Below are 22,802 nucleotides of genomic sequence, written 5' to 3'. Positions count from 1 at the left end.
AAGAGGGAGGTTCCAGTGTGTTGTGTGGAAGGAAGGGGTCCTAGAAATGTGGAGAAATGGACAAACATTTGGCCTACTACTCACAATAGTAGCCTATTTTAAAATAAAATGACACATTCTGCAATGAAGTTGAAGCCAGAGCTGAGGCATGAATCATGTTGGGAAAAAGTAGGCCTATACTGAACTCCTATCAATGTGTACATCTCTGGTTGAAAACGTCTCTAAACAGTCTTTGTCATAAGTATATTTATAGAGCCTATTTCTATGTATGCCTCAATGTTTTCAAATGCCAGTTTCCTTATACTAGGCTTGACTTCCAACCCATCTCACCTGCCGTATACTCAGGAACTGTTCAGTCGTTAGTCCCTAGTGTTTTACATTATGACATGTCAATGATGACCCAAAACCCTGGTTTATTCAGGCATTTCAGTTCGCCCTGCACTCTGCCAAATAATGTCGAACAGTTGACTCGTTAACATCTGTATGATTTTAATAGACGGGTCAGTGATAGAGCCTAGACATAATCCTGGAGAGTGTCCTCTGGCTAATAATCCTGTTCTCCTCTGGCTGCCTGCATGGCTGCCTGTCTGAGCTCTGCAGCGTGCTCATTGATTTCAGCAGCTGCTGGAAAAGGAGGGAGATTTCTGTTGTTTTGGTCCATGGGAACAGTCTGGAATAAGGGGGAGATTTCTGCTGTTTTGGTCCATGGGAACAGTCTGGAATAGGGGGGAGATTTCTGCTGTTTTGGTCCATGGGAACAGTCTGGAATAGGAGGGAGATTTCTGCGGTTTTGGTCCATAAGAACAGTCTGGAATAGGAGGGAGATTTCTGCGGTTTTGGTCCATAAGAACAGTCTGGAATAGGAGGGAGATTTCTGCGGTTTTGGTCCATAAGAACAGTCTGGAATAGGAGGGAGAGTTCTGCTGTTTTGGTCCATGGGAACAGTCTGGAATAGGAGGGAGAGTTCTGCTGTTTTGGTCCATGGGAACAGTCTGGAATAGGAGGGAGAGTTCTGCTGTTTTGGTCCATGGGAACAGTCTGGAATAGGAGGGAGAGTTCTGCTGTTTTGGTCCATGGGAACAGTCTGGAATAGGAGGGAGAGTTCTGCTGTTTTGGTCCATGGGAACAGTCTGTGAAAGCATTGGGGATATTATTTGGGCAGGGGTATAAAAGCTTAGTAACAGAGTGGAGACAAAAAAGACCAGGGATCAGGAGCAGCATTCAGGAATTGATCTAGTGAGCGAGCACGCTTTGACAGTGTGGAAGAGGTCCTGAAACTAACTACAGCGTTAAGAAGACATCATAACATGACCACAGAGATCCTAATTCTAGGAACATGACACTCATTAAGTGTTATTGTTTGACTCTCTTCCTCTTTTGCAGATATCTTATGTTTTGATTTGACTCCTCCCTCATACTTTTTCTATGACTTCTATTATAAACTGGGTGATTCGAAGCCCTGAGTGTTGATTGGCTGACAGCCGTGGTATATCAGACCGTATACCATGGGTATGATATAACATTTATTTTTACTCTAATTATGTTGGTAACCAGTTTAGCAATAAGGCACCACAGGGATTTGTAATGTATGGCCAATATATCACGGCTGAAGGCTGTGTCCTAGCACTCCACGTTGTGCAGTGGTATATCAGACCATATACACACATCTGTAAACACTATTTTGAGGCAAAATGGTGCCGACAGAGATGGTCGCCTCGCTTCCAGTCCTTAGGAAACCGTGTAGTATTTAGATGTATGTATTATTTCTAACATTGTTACCCCAGGAAATCTGAAGTCTTATTACAGCCTGGAAGAACTATTGGCGATAGTCAACTTACTAGAAGAAAAGAAACGCACACCTATTTTGGCGAGGTGCTGGCTAGCGGAGTAAATTTGAAAATAAAAGAGAGCCGCACACTCTATAGTTAACTTACCAGCATTACGACGAAAGAGCGATGTCAACTTACCAACATTATGACCAGGAATACGACTTTCCCGAAGCAGATCCTCTGTTTGTACCACCACCCAGAACATGGATCTATTCCCAGAAGCCGATCCTAAACAACGGCTCCGCAGACGGAGCGGCCTCCTGTTCAGGCTCCGTAGACGTGCACATCGCCCACCACTCCCGAGTATACGTCTCACCAATGTCCAGTCTCTTGACAACAAGGTAGATGAAATTTGAGCACGGGTTGCCTTCCAGAGAGACATCAGAGATTGTAACATTCTCTGTTTCATGGAAACATGGCTCTCTCAGGATATGTTGTCGGAATCGGTTCAGCCACCGGGCTTCTCTATGCATCGCCAGAGATGAACACCTCTCTGGGAAGAGAAAGGGCGGGGGTGTATGCGTCATGATTAACTCATTGTGTAATCATAACAACATACAGGAACTCAAGTCCTTCTGCTCACCCGACCATATTACCTCCCAAGAGAATTCTCGTCCGTTATCGTCACAGCTGTGTACATTCCCCCACAATCAGACGCCACAACGGCCCTCGAGGAACTAAACTGGACTTGATGTAAACTGAAAACCATATATCCTGAGGCTGCATTTATTGTATCTGGGGATTTTAACAAAGCAAATTTGAGAACAAGGCTACCTAAATTCTATCAGCATATTGACTGCAGTACTCGCCAGGGTAATACACTTGATCACTGCTACTCTAACTTTGACTATGCATACAAAGCCCTCCCCCGCCCTCCCTTCAGCCAATCCGACCATGGCGCATTCTTGCTCCTATCGTCTCAGGCAGAAACTCAAACAGGATGTACCATTAAATTGAACCATTCAACGCTGGTCTGACCAATCAGAAATCACGCATCAAGATTTTGATCACACGGACTGGGATATGTTCCGGTCAGCCTCAGAACAACATTGATCTGTACGCTGCCTCGGTGAGTGAGTTTATAAGGAAGTGCATTGGAGATGTGACTGTGACTTAACCTACCCTAACCAGAAACTGTGGATGGATGGCGGCATTCGTGCAAAACTGAAAGTGCGAACCACTGCATTTAACCGTGGAAAGAGGTCTGGGAATATTGCTGAATATAAACAGTGTAGTTATTCCCTCCGCAAGACAATCAAACAAGTGAAATGCCGGTACAGGGACAAAGTGGAGCCACAATTCAACAACCCAGACACGAGACGTATGTGGCAGGGTCTACAGGAAATCATGGACTACAAAAAGAAATCCAGCCCCCTCCTACCTTCTCTGTGGCTGACGTGAGTAAAACATTTACACGTGTTAACCCTCGCAAGACTACTGGCCCAGACGGCATTCCTAGCCGCGTCCTCAGAGCATGTGCTGACCAGCTGGCTGGTGTGTTTACGGACATATTGAATTGCTCCCTATCCTAGTCTGTTGTCCCCACATGCTTCAAGATGGGCACCATTGTTCCTGTAGTCAAGAAGGCAAAGATAACTGAACTAAATGACATGATAACTTCCCGTAGCACTCACATCTGTCATAATGAAGTGCTTTGAGAGACTAGTCAAGGATCATATCACCTCCACCTTACCGGCCACCCTAGGCTCACTTCAGTGTGCATACCGCCCAAACAGGCCCACAGACGATGCAATCGCCATCACACTGCCCTATCTCATCTGGACAAGAGGAATACCTATGTAAGAATGCTGTTCGTTGACTACAGCTAAGCATTCAACACCATAGTACCTTCCAAGCTCATCAAGCTGGTGGCCCTGGGTCTCAACCCCGCCGTGTGCAATTGGATCCTGGACTTTGGGGGGCTGTCCCCAGGTGGTGAAAGTAGGAAACAACATCTCTACTCTGCTGACCCCAAACCACAAGGGAGCGTGCTCAGCCATCTCCTGTACTCCCTGTTCACCCATGACTGTGTGGCCATGCACTTCTCCAATTCAATCATCAAGTTTGCAGATGACACAACAGTAGTGGGCTTGATTACCAACAACAACGAGACAGCCTACAGGGAGGAGGTGAGGGCCCTCGGAGTGTGCTGTCAGGAAACCAACCTCACTCAACATCAACAAAACAAAGGAGATGATCGTGGACTTCCGGAAACAGCAGAGGGAGCACCCCCCACCCCCGGAAATGCAATGGAGAAGTTTTAAGTTCCTCGGCATACGCATCACAGACAAACTGTAATGGTCCACCCACACAGACCGTGTGGTGAAGAAGCCGCAACAGCGCTTATTCAACCTCAGGAGGCTGAAAAAAATGTGGCTTTTCACCCAAAACCCTGACAAACCTTGACGGATGCACAATCAAGAGCATCCTGTAGAGCTGTATCATAGCCTGGTACTGCAACTGCACCGCCCTCAACCGCATGGCTCTCCAGAGGGTGGTGCGGTCTGCAAGATGCATCACCCGAAAAGATCATCAAGGACAACAACCACCGATCCACTGCCAGTTCACCCCGCTATCATCCAGAAGGCGAGGTCAGTACAGGTGCATCAAAGCTAGACTGAAAAACAGCTTCTCGGTCCCATCTCAAGGCCATCAGACTGTTAATTAAACAGCCATCCCTAACAGAGTGGCTACTGCCTACATACAGACTCAAATCTCTTGCCACTTTAATAAATTGATCACTAGTCACCTTAAACAATGCCACTTTAAATATTGCCACTTTAGTAATGTTTACATATCTTAAGGGTTTTCTAGTGATCAATTAGCCTTTTAAAATGATAAACTTGGATTAGCTAACACAACGTACCATTGGAACACAGGAGTGATGGTCGCTGATAAGGGGCCAATGTAAATATTCCATAAAAAATCTGCAGTTTCCAGCTACAGTAGTCATTTACAACATTAACGATGTCTACACTGTATTTCTGATCAATTTGATATTTTAATGGACCAACAAAAATGTATTTTCTTTCAAAAAGGAGGACATTTCTAAGTGACCCCAAACCTTTGAACGGTAGGGTATATAACTCTGTGTTTCTGAGGACAACCTGCTGGCCAGCAGCCGCAGTGCAAAAACGAGGAATTCGGACCATTTTGAGGAGGAAGTAATGAGGTGAGGAGGCCTAGATATGTTTGACAGCCTGATATGGACCACAGCCAAACAGCAGGTCCGTTCTCCATAACCATGTGTCATAACCAACATTTCTGTGCTTATGTTGGGCCTAGCTAGCATAGCCATAGTAGCCCCCACACAAGAAGATGCCTAATGGTGTAGATGCCCCCCCACACATACTGAGACATGGCTCCTTTGTATCGCAGTGCGTTTGACATTCAAACACCACCAGAACAGAGGTGCTATTGAGATCTATGTTGGAGGAATTCTACGCCTGGAGTCCCACGCGGTAATAAACTGGTAGTAAGGGTGGGTACGGCTGGGCAGGGCAGTGCACTCCTCTCTGTCCTATCTGGCTCTGAATACCACAGCAACCCTCAGTCTCTCTCACTGACGCCAATGCTTCAAGTTGTCATGTTGGCTGGATGTCCTCTGGGTGGTGGACCTTTCTTGATACACACGGGAAAATGTTGAACGTGGAAAAACCCAGCAGCATTGCATTTCTTGACCCAAACCGGTGTGCCTAGCACCTACTACCATACCCCATTGAAAGGCACTTCAATATTTTGTCTTGCCCATTCACCCTTTGAATGGCACACATTCACAGTCCATGTCTCAAGGCTTACAAATCTTTCTTTAACCTGTCTCCTCCACTTCATCTACACTGGTTGAAGTGGATTTAACAGGATACATTTAAGGGATCATAGCTTTCACCTGGATTCATCTGATCACTCTGTCATGGAAAGAGCAGGTCTTCTTAATGTTTTATACACTGTGTTCTCTCAATTAAAGGTCAAATACAGTGCATTTCAAACAGTCAGCAGTCGTACAAGCCCACGTGCCAATGAATAGCCAACTAATCTTTATATTTCTCCACCTTGGATCTTTTTGCTAGACAACAAGGTAGAACAGTTGAGTTAGGAACACACCCTTCTGTCTGTCTCCCAGCTGTTTGAACAGCATGCTAGACAAAACCGCAACTCGTCAGTGAAGAGTACTTTTTTGCCAGTCCTGTCTGGTCCAGCGACGATGGGTTTGTGCCCATAGGCAACGTCTTTGCCGGTGATGTCTGGTTGAGGACCTGCCATACAACGTGCCTACAAGCCCTCAGTCCAGTCTCTCAGTCTATTGCGGACAGTCTGAGCACTGATGAAGGGTTTGTGCATTCCTGGTGTAACTCGGGCAGTTATTGTTGCCATCCTGTACTTGCCCCGCAGGTGTGATGTTCGGATGTACCGATCCTGTGCAGGTGTTGTTACACGTGGTCTGTCACTGTAAGGATGATCAGCTGTCCGTCCTGTAGCACTGTCTTAAGCGTCTCACAGTACGGACATTGCAATTTTTTGCCCTGGCCACATCTGCAGTCCTCATGCCTCCTTGCAGCATGCCTAAGGAACTTTCATGCAGATGAGCAGGAACCCTGGGCATCTTTCTTTTGGTGTTTTTCAGACCTGGTAGAAAGGCCTCTTTAGTGTCCTAAGTTTTCATAACTGTGACCTTAATTGCCTAACGTCTGTAAGCTGTTAGTGTCTTAACGACCATTCCACAGGTGCATGTTCATTCATTGTTTATGGTTCATTGAACAAGCATTGGAAACTGTGTTTAAACCCTTTACAATGAACTGTGAAGTTATTTGGATTTTTATGTATTATCTTTGAAAGAGGGTCCTGTAAAAGGGACGTCTTTTTTTTTTTTAGTTTAGGATAAGTCTTTGCCAAAAAAAAAATGCTGCTAGCGGTAGCGCAATGCCCCTTGTGACAACCTGAGCTTTGATTTTCAAGAGATTTCTAAAAACATGTTTTCACTTTGTCATTATGTGTGTGTGTTGGTGGGTGAAGAAAAATATATATGTATTTCATCCATTTTGAATAGAGGATGAGTAGGATAGGCATTGTCGCACAGACCCCGAAACACACTTGCCTTGCTACAGAATCAGATCCACAGTCTACAGCACTTCACTACTGTTGTGCTACAGTGAGTGGTATTTGTTGCTGTCCTCACGTAGCATTCACCTCTGAGGTTAGACATGTAAACCAAGGCCAGATGTTAGGCCTACGTAGTTGCTATAAAAAGTCAGATTCAGAAGGACTGTTATGGTTCTTCTGTCATTATGAAGCTAAAACTCCATGAAATTTTTACCCTGATTGGGTGTTTTGGCTTGAGGGTGGTTTACGTTTTGAGTTCTTAGAATGGGCCAAATATGGAATTTAACTTACTGGGGATTCGGGGCATGAATTCCCCTCCAACATAGATCTACTCACTGTACGTGATGGTTGTCCAAAGACAAGATGTTTGAATATGGTCTAAATAGTCATTGTTGCTCTTGCCAGTTCTTCTACGAAACTCTTCCTAACAGAAGTTATTTTTAACTTTTGTTGATTTTATGTGCTCTTCCTTGGCTTTATAACAGGTTTTGTAGCCTTGATTTGAAAAACTGAAAAATACTTGATATTGTTGTTTGTGTGTCTTGCTAGATGCTACTTCCATTTCTTCAGTAGTGGGGGAATATACAGTGTTTCATAACAGCAATTGAATACAGCCAAGGGAGATTACACTGACCAAGTTATGTCATCTGAATACTGCTCTCCTGACTGCCACTTCCTCTTTCATCAATTTAAGACTGTCCATACTGAAACACAAAATGTCTTTCTGTGTAGGGTGTTCATCCATAACATGATTCATTCAATAGAGAAATGCACGAGAAAAACAATTAGCCCAAGCCCTTTGTCTCTACCATTACATAGTTTAAAAGTTAGACGATTTACTCAGAATTGAGCATGATTAAAGTGAATAGAATGTCATTACGGCCATAGTCAGTGTTTGCTGCTTAATAGGGCGGTCTCTGCTCCGTCGGCAAACCGCCGGTAACTCTGAACATCAACCGACAGTTAGCTAGTGGCTGCAGGTTTGTGTGATTAACAGGGTTTTTCTAAATGAAATCTGCTGAATACAAATCAAAATGGTGTGTCTGTAGATCTCGCTCTCTCAAAGCTAACGGACTAGAATGTATTGTTGAATACCTGATTCCCTAATAACGCACGGTTTATCCGCATGGTCGAATTCAATGGCAATAGTTCATTCTTACATGTTCTATGTTTTTGAGGTGCTTTTGAAAGAAAAAGTTGAATTGAAAACATTACTGACATTGTTGAATTCGTTTTTCATAATAGCAACCTAGGACTGATGGTTTGGTTAGCTAAACTAGCAAGTCTGTTTGGTTACCAAGGCAACTACTGTTACTCTCTAGTAAATTTGCCAGCTACTTCAGTGGATGTTGAACACATTTCTACCGGCAAATGTGTTAAATTATAGCCATGGTATTAAAGGGATAATCAGCTCGGGGCTCCATGCTTTTCTGGAAAGTAATGCATCTCTGTGGAAGGTAATTTCCACCTCGCTAGCTCATCGTGGAACACACCTTCCACGTCATTCATTATTTTCCTAGAACTCATAGCCCCTTGTTGATTATCCCTTCCATACAGTTGAAGTCAGAAGTTTACATACACCTTAGCCAAATACATTCAAACTCAGTTTTTCACAATTCCTTACATTTAATCCTAGTTAAAATGTCCCTGTCTTCAGTCAGTTAGAATCACCACTTTATTTTAAGAATGTGAAATGAAAGATTAATGGTAGAGTGATTTATTTCAGCTTTTATTTCTTTCATCACATTCCCAGTGGGTCAGAAGTTTACATGCACTCAATTAGTATTTGGTAGCATTGCCTTGAAATTGTTTAACTTGTGTCAAACGTTTTGGGTAGCCTTCCACAAGCTTCCCACAATAATTTGGGTGAATTTTGGTCCATTCCTCCTGACAGAGCTGGTGTAACTGAGTCAGGTTTATAGGCCTCCTTGCTCTCACACACTTTTTCAGTTCTGCCCACAAATCTTCTATAGGATTGAGATCAGGGATTTGTGATGGCCACTCCAATACCTTGACTTTGTTGTCCTTAAGCCATTTTTTCCACAACTTTGGAAGTATGCTTGGGATCATTGTCCATTTGGAAGACCCATTTGCAATCCAGCTTTAACATCTTGACTGATGTCTTGAGATGTTGCTTCAATATATCCACATAATTTTCCGTTCTCATGATGCCATCAATTTTGTGAAGTGCACCAGTCCCTCCTGCAGCAAAGCACCCCCACAACATGATGCTGCCACCCCGTGCTTCACGGTTGGGATGGTGTTCTTATGCCTGCAAGCATCCCCTTTTCCTCCAAACATAACGATGGTCATTATGGCCAAACAGTTCTATTTTTGTTTTATCAGAACAGAGTACATTTCTCCAAAAAAGTACGATCTTTGTCCCCATGTGCAGTTGCAAACTGTGGTTTGGCTTTTTTATAGCGGTTTTGGAGCAGTGGCTTCTTCCTTGCTGAGCGGCCTTTCAGGTTATGTCGATATAGGACTCGTTTTACTGTGGATATAGATACTTTTGTACATGTTTTCCCCAGCATCTTCACAAGGTCCTTTGCTGTTGTTCTGGGATTGATTTGCACTTTTGGCACCAAAGTACGTTTATCTCTAGGAGACAGAACGCGTCACCTTCCTGAGCGGTATGAATGCTGCGTGGTCCCATGGTGTTTATACTTGTGTACTATTGTTTGTACAGATGAATGTGGTACCTTCAGATGTTTGGAAATTGCTCTCAAGGATCAACCAGACTTGTGGAGGTCTACAATTTTTTTGTGATTTCTTTTGATTTTCCCATGATGTCAAGCAAAGAGGCACTGAGTTTGAAGGTAGGCCTTGAAATACATCCACAGGTTCTCCTCCAATTGACTCAAGTTATGTCTTCTAAAGCCATGACATTTTCTGGAATTTTCCAAGCTGTTTAAAGGCACAGTCAACTTAGTGTATGTAAACTTCTGACCCACTGGAATTGTGATACAGTAAATTATGAGTTAAATAATCTGTCTGTAAACAATTGTTGGAAAAATTACTTGTCATGCATAAAGTAGATGTCCTAACCGACTTGCCAAATCTATAGTTTGTTAACAAGAAATTTGTGGAGTGGCTGAAACACTTCGGTTGGAGTCATTAAAACTTGTTTATGTAAACTTCCGACTTCAACTGTAGCTACCCTCCAATAAACATCTGTTCCAGTTTTCACTGAGTTTCTGAGTCTTCCCCTTTTTTTAAGTTGCCATAGAAACTGCCCCTCTCAACAATGATTGACCAGGGCTAGGGGAATAGAAAGCCACAGATCTGGAGATGAAAATGGCGAGAGTAGCAAGGTGATTTTGATTGGTCCAAAGCACAGAAATGCCTCCTAATGTTACCACCTTCCCAATGACGAAATATGGGAGAGATGCAACCAATCACTGCGCAGTCTTAACTAGCAACCGTCACAACAAACTAACGTTCTTATTTAATCAACACTGTTCAGTACAAGCAGTTTAAGGTTGTAATATTGTAGAGAACGATTGAATGATAAATTGTATGTGATTCATAATGACATTGGCTAAATAACTAGGTGTGGACATTCATTTAGTAGCTCCCTCTTGAAATTAATCGTATTTCACTACTGGTCCCTTGTGGCTCAGTTGGTAAAGCATGGCGTTTTGCAACGCCAGGGTTGTGGGTTCAATTCCCACGGGGGACCAGTGCGAAAATTTAAATAATCACTGCTGTAAGTCCTGCTAAATTACTATAATGTCTAATGTAGATTCTAGAGCTGTATGTGAATGCCCTACACGGTGTGCTTCAACTTTAAGGCCTGCAATCTACTGTTTCAGTGGACTGAGATCAGATATCTCTCTCACGGACTACAGAACCACATGGGGGCTAGAGTCTTCCATGCTGTTTTAATGCAGTTTTGAGATTTGCTAGAATAAATACAATCTTTTTCTAATCTGGCCTGGCTGAACACCTACTAATCCCCAGTTTAGCTGATCACTCTGTCAATGTGTCGCCATTGGCAGATAAAAATAAATAAGGTTCCTGATGAACAATTGTGCTTTCACACTAAATCGAATCTACTTTTCACTGAGATGAGGCACCTTCCATGCTGTTTTAATGCAGTTTTGAGAAGATGGCCTTGCTGATCACCCGCTATGGCAGATGTCGTCCCCCCACCACAGGGGAAACACACACACACACACACACACACAACACATCTAGGAATCCTGAGGCAGCGGGGCGGTAGCATCACATGTGGCTTTCCTCCACTCTGAGAATCTCTCTTTCTCCTAATGAATTGGATTCCCAGGTCAAATCAGTTAGATCGTCAACAACAGACTGCCTGGCTGATATGCTATTCATTCAGGTCATTAGTATGGCCAATATTTAACGTGCATTTTCACATTTGCGATGACTATGATAATAAAGTCCTGCCATGTCAAGAAATCGTCTTCTTGACTCTGACAGAGCCTTTTAAGTACTTACTAGACCTAGATGACACAGATGTTTTCTCTCTCTGTCTCTCTGAGAATTGTCTGTCTCACACATTCACTCTAGATCCTCACTGAAAGTGACAGAGAAACATGTTCCTCAATTGTCTCTTCTGCTTCTGGGATGACTGAAATGAAGTTCCCCCTGGTCTGAATTAGAAGCAAGATAAGAGGGGTTCTGTCTGGCTGGCTTAGAACGCCTACAGTAGAATCAGTGTTGAGTAGAATATCTGACTGAATGTCCTGCTTCCATTTCAATGAGTAGTGTTGTCTTGGGTGTTTTCTTATGTAAATGTTGGATAGGAATCCATTGGTCTGTGAATGTCATCTCTCACAGAAGCGGGTGACTTGTCTTACAGGATGGCACCGACTCTTTGGTCTCTACAGAATTTCACAGCAGTCGTTGAAAATACTGTTAGCAGGAATCCTGGCGATAAGTGCCAATTCACTTAACACCAATGAACCTTCCCTTTTTGCTAACAGTCACTGTGGCAGTGAGGAAGCCCTGAGGGGTTCCACTACAGAAGTACCATCTGCATGTGCTTCCCCCACTGTCCAACAACCCATGGTATCCATGGCAACAGTTTACTGGCCAGACAGCAGGAGGCTGCAGGCGGTTAGCAAGTGGTGTGTTCAGAAGGACTGAGGAGACTAGATGGATCACGTTGTCCCTAATTCCTGACAGGATAGGAGATCTGAAAATTAGAGGTCAAGGACAACACCCATTCTTCACCGTGACACTACCACAGCTCCAGACTGACTGATCAATCCGCATCGCATTATCACCAGACTCCCATACTTACACGCTGGACGTCTTTCTGCATGATGACTCTCCATCACATTTTTATCTAGATAGAAGCCTTAGCCTACACCCTGCACAGCACTAGTCTGTATGTCTACTCAGTAAGCAGGCTTGTCCTGTAGATGCCACTTCATCATGCTATGAGCAACACCACATCACTGTTAAGGGACTGGCCATGATTTGGCCTCCATTGAATGACCAAAGCCTTTCAGACCCTCTGGAGAGCGACACTATCCTATCTCTTCTGACGAGGTGCAACACTGGTGCTTGTGTTATTACTGTATTAGGGTCACTGGGCTGGAAAATTCCACTCTGCTGGAAAAACATGTTTATTTTCTAGAACTCTGCATGTGTCCCAAATGTCTCCCTATTTAGTGCAGTACTTTTTTTTTTCTCTGGGGCTCTATGGACCTGGTCAAATGTAGTGCACTAAAAAGGGAATAGGATGCTGCCAATGTCTCTTGCCAATTCCAGTACCTTCTGTGTCTGTCAGCGGAAACGCAGACTGAATCTCTCCATTATCATTCCAGAAAGGGTGAGAGAGAGGAAGAGGCCGTTTGGTCAGTGAAGTGTGTATCACGTGCGGTGAGTAGAGGGGTGTGTAGCTTGGAGAAGACCACTTGTGTTAAACCATGGGGATCCTCGTGTGTGTCATGATACCAGGTTTAGTATCAAAATGATACCACTCAGCGACGTCACTAGAGATTCATGGGTAGGGGGGCTAAGCCTCTTTTTAGGGGGGGGTTGGGCATACTCCCCCAGGATATGAAAGCACCCAAAATGTCTTTTCATCATGTATTTTTAGTCACAACGGGTGTAAAATCGATCAAAGTAAGGTTATTTTTAAAAGGATACCGGTCTCATAATTTGTTAGACACTAATCTAATATGACTTACTTAAATTCTATCCAAATAAAGAAATTAAAGTCCCCTCTGTCCCCATCCATCCAACAAAATGCACAAAAATGTCTGTACTATCGAGCCAAAATACTTTTAGAGAGAGAGAATTATACCATTAGCTAAAATCTTTATTTAAATTTCACCTTTTTGTTAATTGTTGCTCAAAATTAACCCAGTAATTCAGATGCATAGAACATCTTAAACAGTATCATCCACAATGGGGCAAAACTAAATTCAACTAATGAGCTAAATACAATTTTAAAAACTGAAAAAGAATTAGGAGTTCACAAACAAATATTACAGAAATGCTCCTCCTGCTTCTCTCTTCTGATGCTTATTTTGTGGGTGGACGCATCAAAGTGCACCTCCTATTGTTAAAGGTGGCAAAGCGGTCAATAATACTATTGTGGCTTAGTGGCCCAAGCACTTCAGCCTCAATGGACATGGCTGCAAGACTTGCAAGCCTTTTCTGACCCATTTGTCTTATCCAACTAGGAGTGCGTCCGGCACAGTGCACTAAAGGACCTCTCACAGGAGCAGCTGCTCACAGGGATTGTGAGGACAACCTGAATGATTTCCTTCAGAGAAGGAAACGCATCATCATCCAGGAGGTTATGCACAGCAAGCATATCTTTGGGAGAGACATCCAGCCTCTCTTTTCTGGCCACAAACATCTCTTCTGTTTTAACATCAATACCATAGTGCTTGGCAAACTCAGTTAAGCATTATGTTTCTAGGGAGTTTTTTGAGTTGGGGCTGCATACCGGTATGCCGTTGAGCAGACCTGCATCTACAGTCGAATCGCTGGTCAAGCTCACAAACCATCCTGCCCAAGCAGGGGAGCAACAACTCTGTTTTCATTGTTTGGGAACATTACAATTCTGTGCCTAAACCCAAGGAGGTCTCCACCACAATCTCCCATTTTCCTTTGTTTGTGCTTTCTTGCCGCATCTGCCTCTGGAATACTGTGAACTTCAGTGATTTGGTTCAGTCATAAAGTTCTGTGGCAAATGCATCTGTGCGTTAGCCTATCAGTGTGTCACATACAGCTTGTTTGCTGAAACAAGCTTCTGACAGGTCTACAGTCTCTTTCTGGAGGAACTGATGAAGTCCCTCAGTTACAGAAAGGAGGGACTGAAACATCAGTAGCAAATACACAGTGGAGAACTGATGAAGCTTTGCTCTCAGACCAACAGCCATGGGGGATCCAGTGGCAGATAGACAATCCAAAATAACAGTTAGTCTCCAGGACTGCATTTCTGGATCGCAGCTGGCTGCCCAGCGAGTGTTTGAAGGCTGTACAAGTTCAGCTGATGCTATTCTAAGTTTGGACTGAGCTTCTTTGAACTTGTGGTTAACTTGGGCTGTACTGAAAAACAAATACACATTCTCTAAGAAACTGAAACTCAGCAGCCTCCGGAATAGCCCTGTAAGTATGACACAACACCAAATGAAGCTCATGAGCAAAGCAATGTACATAAATAGCCTCCAGATTCAGCACTCTGAAATGTGCTTGTACACCTCCTTTGGACCATCATAGTGCAACGCACTTTAGGCCTGCTACCCCTCATCGTAGGTCTGTGCAACGCACTTTAGGCCTGCTACCCCTCATCGTAGGTCTGTGCAACGCACTTTAGGCCTGCTACCCCCCATCGTAGGTCTGTGCAACGCACTTTAGGCCTGCTACCCCCCATCGTAGGTCTGTGCAACGCACTTTAGGCCTGCTACCCCCCATCGTAGGTCTGTGCAACGCACTTTAGGCCTGCTACCCCCCATCGTAGGTCTGTGCAACGCACTTTTTATTTTATTTTTTATTTATTTCACCTTTATTTAACCAGGTAGGCAGGTTGAGAACAAGTTCTCATTTACAATTGCGACCTGGCACTTTAGGCCTGCTACCCCCATCATGGGTCTGTGCAACGCACTTTAGGCCTGCTACCCCCATCGTAGGTCTGTGCAACGCACTTTAGGCCTGCTACCCCCATCATGGGTCTGTGCAACGCACTTTAGGCCTGCTACCCCCATCGTAGGTCTGTGCAACGCACTTTAGGCCTGCTACCCCCATCGTAGGTCTGTGCAACGCACTTTAGGCCTGCTACCCCCATCGTAGGTCTGTGCAACGCACTTTAGGCCTGCTACCCCCATCGTAGGTCTGTGCAACGCACTTTAGGCCTGCTACCCCCATCGTAGGTCTGTGCAACGCACTTTAGGCCTGCTACCTCTCTCAATTGGAGCTGCTGTTGCAACTCATTTGCTATCGATTGGGCATCAAATGACTTGATTTCTGCTAGTACTAGTAAACGCTCCTTGACTGTGCCCTCTGTTACATACCTAACACACACTGTTCAGACTGCCCATCCCTGACCTCATCCGCCATAATGGAATACATTCCAGACTTTGACATCTGAGACCGTGGTGTCCATAATCTCTTGAGCACAGCATTCGATCATGTCATTCTGGAGAGAGAGATGTCACATTTGATGGAGTATTGTACCTTTGCAGGAAAAGGTCAAACTCCTTCAAAAGCTCCATACATTCAAGAAAGTTCCCTCTATTTGTGCTTTCACTAGATTCATCATTGACATGGAAAGAGTCCCTGTCTTCCTAACATTGAGGTGACCGCAACAATTCTCCTCAGATACTCCCTTCTCTCTGCAATATCACTAGCATGGGCAGATGTTAAAATCTGAGCAATATTCCCATGACTGCTAGTTGCCGGTTAGCTTTGCCATGCCACAACACTGTCTCTGTGTGTTTATGCCATTTCATGTTAACTGAAGATAAGCAACGCTTCCCCCCCCCCAAAAAAAAAACTCCACATGGAAAGCAGAAGGCTGTGTTTTTGTGGACAGAGTCCTCTACCCAATTCTATTTCTCAAACCAGCAGTGCTGAAATGCCCTTTTCGGTGTGGGTAGCTATTCAGCTTCACTTGTTTGGGTGCCCAGTGTCTGTCATCTAAATCGCTCTCATTTCTGGAAGGAGTTGCTGCAGTGGCTTAATTACTTTCTCTCTCTGGATCTGTTTGTTGGCCCTCCCTCTCTGGATCTGTTTGTTGGCCCTCCCTCTCTGGATCTGTTTGTTGGCCCTCCCTCTCTGGATCTGTTTGTTGGCCCTACCTCTCTGGATCTGTTTGTTGACCCTCCCTCTCTGGATCTGTTTGTTGGCCCTCCCTCTCTGGATCTGTTTGTTGGCCCTCCCTCTCTGGATCTGTTTGTTGACCCTCCCTCTCTGGATCTGTTTGTCGGCCCTCCCTCTCTGGATCTGTTTGTCGGCCCTCCCTCTCTGGATCTGTTTGTCGGCCCTCCCTCTCTGGATCTGTTTGTCGGCCCTCCCTCTCTGGATCTGGTTTGTCGGCCCTCCCTCTCTGGATCTGGTTTGTCGGCCCTCCCTCTCTGGATCTGTTTGTCGGCCCTCCCTCTCTGGATCTGGTTTGTCGGCCCTCCCTCTCTGGATCTGGTTTGTCGGCCCTCCCTCTCTGGATCTGGTTTGTCGGCCCTCCCTCTCTGGATCTGGTTTGTCGGCCCTCCCTCTCTGGATCTGGTTTGTCGGCCCTCCCTCTCTGGATCTGGTTTGTCGGCCCTCCCTCTCTGGATCTGGTTTGTCGGCCCTCCCTCTCTGGATCTGGTTTGTCGGCCCTCCCTCTCTGGATCTGGTTTGTCGGCCCTCCCTCTCTGGATCTGGTTTGTCGGCCCTCCCTCTCTGGATCTGGTTTGTCGGCCCTCCCTCTCTGGATCTGGTTTGTCGGCCCTCCCTCTCTGGATCTGGTTTGTCGGCCCTCCCTCTCTGGATCTGGTTTGTCGGCCCTCCCTCTCTGGATCTGGTTTGTCGGCCCTCTTTCTCTGGGCTTGCTTGCTCTCTCACTTATACAGCCTGCATGTTGATCTCTGCCTTGCGTAGAAGCCTCTTTCTGCATGACCCTTTAAGATATCATGAACATAATTTATTTATGCCTAACAAAAGTAAGACACATGCTGTACAAATTTAACTGAAAGATGAATCAGTTTAAGTTTTAATTAGTTTGTTTGAACTGGTAAAATCTTAATTTCTCATCGGATTGGCCTTCGGCAGAGCTGCTGTTAGTCGTTAGCTAGCCTACATTTGAGAAATTGAGGATAATACAATGACATTGTGATCAACACTGTCACCTTTTCTACACATGACCTACTAATAATTGTTTTGCAATGGCCTACTGAATGAAAGCAATTGAGTATAACAAGATATACGCATGATGTTATGTCCTCTGTCTCATTTATAGCCTGGCACAGATAGCAAATCTACATTTAAATACAACGTTAACTAGATATCATCGCCACATAACTTATGTTGAATTTAAAAGACACCGTTAATGTTACCGTTAGTTAGCTCGCAACATCTATTACACTGACTCACATAAAAACGTATTGGTTAATAACAAAGCTTTGATGATGACCGAAGTCTATAGTAGTGAATACTCTCTCTCTCTCTCTGTTCTAACTTACCACACATTCACATCGTAGCTTATCTGCATGAATCCGTCCTGTCAGAGCATTTTCCTGTCAGTATACTGTTAGCTCCTGCTGTGGCAGTAGACTGCTAGCTAACATTAACCAAAATGTTAGCTACAAGTAGACCTAACTGTCACTAGTGCGTGCAGCAGCACCCCCCAGGTCCTAGTGCCTGCCCGGTAAGAAGTTTAAGATGCGATGGAACTGTTATATTAAAATAAAAATATATTGACTGATATATTGATTTATTTAGGGGGGGGGGGCAAATGATTATTTTAGGCCTAGTGACGTCCCTGATATCACTGCAAAAAATGAAATCATATTAGCCAAAGTCTAATATGGCACATGATCCAGACAGATAAGCTCAGCTACTGTTCAATCGTCAGGCATGTTTTGAATTCAATATCATTACATTAGACATTTTCTACATCAGCCATGTATGCATTCATGAATCAATTATATAATACATTTTACTTAGATTTGTAAAAACAAACTACATAACAATATAATGGTAATAATTTATTTGAATGGTACATCTCTATTGTACCATTCAATAGAGATGTAGCCTTGGTCTATTCACAATACAGGTGAAGGCATATTCAATAGGAGTGCGTGCATGCATTGAGTTATTGAGCTTGTTTTGGCTGATTTCATCGGGCTACAGATGACACAATTTGAAACCCTTCCATTTGGGACTTATTTTATTGAACTGATCAACAACCTTTGCATGAAGGAAGCTTATTTTCTAAAAGTGTGCGCTGTCTCTTTAACCAGTGATGGCTTCATTCAGGAGGCAGTCAGTTTGCTGAGGCAATAGATGGATTAGCTGACAACGTCACTATAACGATGTGCACGCTTCCATGGGGCAGAAGTCAGCATGTTGTGATGGCCAGATTGCTACAAGAATGACAAACTGCCATGTGGGGAATCGCAAGTGACTCGTTTCACTTTGTTTCATCATGTTCTTGATACCATGTCCTGTTTTGACTGATTTCATATCTATGCTAATATTGCAAAACATTTGCTAGCTAGCTAACCAGCATCTGTAACGATGTATTTGAGACAAGTGCTCATTTTGCAAATGCATTTGTTTTCAATAAATATTGAAGACAAATAACTTACATGTTGTCAACAATCTAAGCCAGCCCCATCTGTTTTGCCTCATAGTTGCGCACGGTTCGAGCCCTGAATGCTGATTGGCGGACAGCTGTGGTATATCAGACCGTATACCACGGGTATGACAACATTTTTTACTGGTTTAATTTCGTTGGTAACCAGTTTATAATAGCAATACGGAACCTCAGGGTTTGGTATACTGTATGGCCAATATACCACAGCTAAGGGCGTTGCGTCGTGCCTAAGAACAACCCGTAGCCGTGGTATATTGGCCGTATACCACCACACCTCGGGCATTATTGCTTAAATAACCTTTGGGAGTGATGTGAGAGAGACCGATTTTTAAAAAATGTGTGTGTTTTTAAAGTGAACGAGTAACGTTTTGCTGGCAATAAGCTTTGAAATGGGCTTATTTTCTTTCTGGTTTCATGCTACGCTAATAGACAGAGTTGCTCCGTGAGATATTTGACAGAAGTGCCGTAAGGAACAAAAATACTAGTACCAAACTGTTTTTCTGAAGTTTTGGTATAGTGTGTGTGTGTGTGTGTGTGTGTGTGTGTGTGAATAAAAGACCAGTCATGTTGAACCATGGGGATCCTCCTGCGCTCCACTAATGACCATATAAGGAGTGCTGCTCAGCTCCACCACTGAAACAATCCCCATGGGACCAGACCGGCCCTCCCCATCCATCCCTCCATTCATCCTCTCTTCCCTCGCTCCACAGCCAGGCAGGTTTGGTGGAGGGAGTGAGGAATATTTTCTGTGACAGATGGGAATCGACGTTGAAGGAGCAGATATGTCTATTTTTGTCCACTCCAGAGTGATAAAGGTGTATTGTGACCCACCAGAGCATTGGAGGCTAAGGGGCTGTCATTAGGACCAGAGGCCCTAAAGCAGAGCTATAATCTGGGGCCGCCTTAGGACAGGACCTGGTCTAAGGGAAACCCAGTAGAGCGAGGTGTGTGTGTGTGTGCGCACACTTGAGTGAACAATGCAAGTCATCTCAGTGAAACCAGGTCAGCACGTCTCTCCTTGGCTGGGCTGTGTGGACAATCTTCAGGGTTGTCCAGTTGATTTGCACCTCCTCTTTTCTGATGACTTCATTTCCCTGCCTACACATTGGCACACAGTGGTGGGAGAAAATGGTTGCTTGTGTTTGACTGCTTTTAAGGATTTTTGACAAATGTCAGCTACATAACATGTAATGTTGGTATTGGGGATTTAAAAAAACAAGAACATTTTGTACTTCCACATTTAGCTACTCCTGCACATCTGTCTTTTTGTCTAGCCTGATTTCCATTAACATTCCTCAATATTACATTTGTCAGATCTGATGGTGAACCAGACAAACAGTCATGGATTTCAGAATGTTGATCTTTCCTGGCACATTACTGCTGTGTGTTACTAGTCTATGCCCAACACGGTCATAACACTAGGCCTGGGACAATACCAGTATCACGATGCCCGTTAGAATCGTGGCAAGGAAACAAAAACACAACACACAGCGGCTTTACCTTATTCCGGAAAACAAACATGTTGTCATCCAGAGTCACATTTGATTTATTTTCCGATCTATAGCACACAATTTTACATACAGAAGGTTTTTAAAGTACAAAAGTGTCTGCTTCGTGTTTTTCCTTTTTGCCATGGAAAAAATATTGCGATACTGGTATCATCACTGCCCTACGCAACACAGGACCTTTTTGTTTTGAAGTGTCTTTTTACAGTAAGCCTATGCCATGCCTCTTTTTACAGTAATCTATGCCATGCCTCTTTTTACAGTAATCTATGCCATGCCTCTTTTTACAGTAAGCCTATGCCATGCCTCTTTTTACAGTAATCTATGCCATGCCTCTTTTTACAGTAAGCCTATGCCATGCCTCTTTACAGTAAGCCTATGCCATGCCTCTTTTTACAGTAAGCCTATGCCATGCCTCTTTTTACACTAAACCATACAGGCCTGCAGTATGTGGGACAAATACAGAGTGACATTGTTGCTCTACACATTTGAGTCATTGCTCTGTGGCAGTCCCTGTAGTCATGATAGGCCTCATCGTGTGTGTGTCTCGGCACGTGTGCTCTTGCCCTGCGGTCTGGGTTTTCAGTAGGCTAGGACTTGGAAGATGTCACTGCTGGATATTTAATAGCCCAGTTAACATGGGACAGCCGAGAGATGCGTTGTTAATTATCGTGCCTCCGCCTGCCGCTTTGTTGTTTTAGAATGGCGCTATGACTTTCACTCCTGAATCATTTAGGTACGTGTTCAACCCAGGAGAAAGTTGATAAACGGAATCCTAGTACTGTTCGTTGTTGGGACACAGACGTACACACATAGTCAGAGGCACAACGAGAACAATATGGTCATATGTACCCTTCACTGTTGATCTAACGCTCATTGACAGTGCTTACTTTTGGATGTTCAGAACTCTGTGCAAGGCAAGACAATGAGATGGTGACAAGTGTTCTGGATTGTTTTTCAGAAACCAAGAAGAAGTGGATGCTCTAGAAGGGAAGCCAACTCCTCCTCCAGAAACGGTACAGTAACACATTTCTTCATCACATTGTTTAGACGTGCCTGGATTCATAGTGTCAGAGTAGTTGTTATGCAGATCGAGGATCCGTTTTGCCTTTTAGATCAGAAAGATGACATGGTATCCTAGATTAGCACTGCTACTCTGAGGCTTGGTGAAACCTGGCCCTAACCACACCACCGCACTTTACTCATTCAGTGATGCGTAACAGCCCTGTAACAATGCCACTGTGGTTATCATGATAACATGGTACTTATCGCTAGTCTAAGATTAGCCTCGATTTGTTATTTAAAATACAGGACTTTCTCTTTCAGTCTGTTGCCATGTTGTCACAGCTTTAGGGTAATGAAGACTGAAACATGTTTATGAGGTGGTTGATCAGACCCAGGTGAAGCTTTACTCCTGCAGTAAAATCCACAAACCCAAGTCCATATCATGTTTAAGGCCAGGGTCAGATTCAGTAGAGCAGTTTTGCAACAGTAGAATATAAATCTACCTTCTTATTGCACAAGTTTAATGTTGCACATCCTCAGCTCTATAACACAACATGGGAGTAGGACTGTTGGTCTGGGCAACCACTCGTCAGGGTTTAGTTAGTAACTTAAGACCGTTATGAAATATGTGCACCAAAATGATTTCCTGGTTTCAACCCAGAGCAGAATATGTTGTGGTTTGTGTTGTTTTCTCTGGACTCGCTCTTTTCCCCAACGGAGGTTGTTTCAAATCTTAACGCAGCGAGAAAAGCAGTTTTAGCATGCTGCTCGTTTGGACTTTAATTGCACCGAGCGAGTTTAATTACAAAGCACAATGCGTGATGCATATCTCTCCGTTTCCACAACAGGAAAGTATTCAGCACCTCTTTACTGAGGAATACAACTCTGTCACAGCAGAGAGATGAAGTAAAACAACCATTTAGACTTTACATTTAGACAGCAGTATTCATTTCTGTCTTTCTAAAAGACTTAACTTTAAAATATGGGTTATGATGTTACACAATGGCTCTTTTCATAAAGCTGGTGAAATAAGAGCTCTTTATGGAGACATTGTGTTTCCAGGTTGACCCAGTCCTAGACAGGAATCACAGAGAAATTCAATCATTGGTTTTCAGGTTAAAACATGCAGGTAAATAGTTATGAAAGTGGAATCAAGCCGTTCTGAATCCCCCTGCTCTACATATGTACCATTCTGTCAGAGGCTTCTTAGGGTTACGCTGGGAAGGTCTTCTAAAGACTTCCACAGACACATCCCGACCGCCAAGGAGTCGTCATTCATTATTACTGTCAGTTCACTGCAGAGGCAGGTCAAAAGGGGGAGGGAGAGTGTGTGTTTAAACATGCCATATTCCATGATTTTTCAAAGGAATTTTAATAGGAACATGTTTGTTTGTATTCAGTGTTCCTGACGTTAGGCCTTCTATGCAGACCATTTCAGGTCATATTGAGGCCAATTACCATGGGTATTTATCGTGCTACCAGCCACTTTTTACCCCCGTGTACATGTACACCTTCCTCCGCCACTCCAGTGTCCCTGCACATTGGAGTAATGGTACAGCCACTGACCTGAATGTAACTTCA

The 22,802-nt window shown here is 44.0% G+C and overlaps 1 protein-coding gene across 7 annotated transcripts in view; it reads left to right on the top strand.

Moving 5' to 3' along the window:
• The window catches only part of LOC112217863 (CYFIP-related Rac1 interactor A), a 40,176-nt gene that overhangs the window by 7,079 nt on the left and 10,295 nt on the right, over window positions 1–22,802 (top strand). For all 7 annotated transcript variants that reach the window (XM_024378453.2, XM_042300939.1, XM_042300940.1 and 4 more), the window contains exon 2: window positions 21,178–21,232. The gene's annotated coding sequence lies outside the window, so the exon portion shown is untranslated. The remainder of the gene's footprint in view (window positions 1–21,177; window positions 21,233–22,802) is intronic.

This window comes from Oncorhynchus tshawytscha, linkage group LG18 (assembly GCF_018296145.1).
Source record: "Oncorhynchus tshawytscha isolate Ot180627B linkage group LG18, Otsh_v2.0, whole genome shotgun sequence".
Classification (NCBI taxonomy): Eukaryota; Metazoa; Chordata; class Actinopteri; order Salmoniformes; family Salmonidae; genus Oncorhynchus; species Oncorhynchus tshawytscha.
This window is presented reverse-complemented; position numbering and strand designations above follow the sequence as displayed.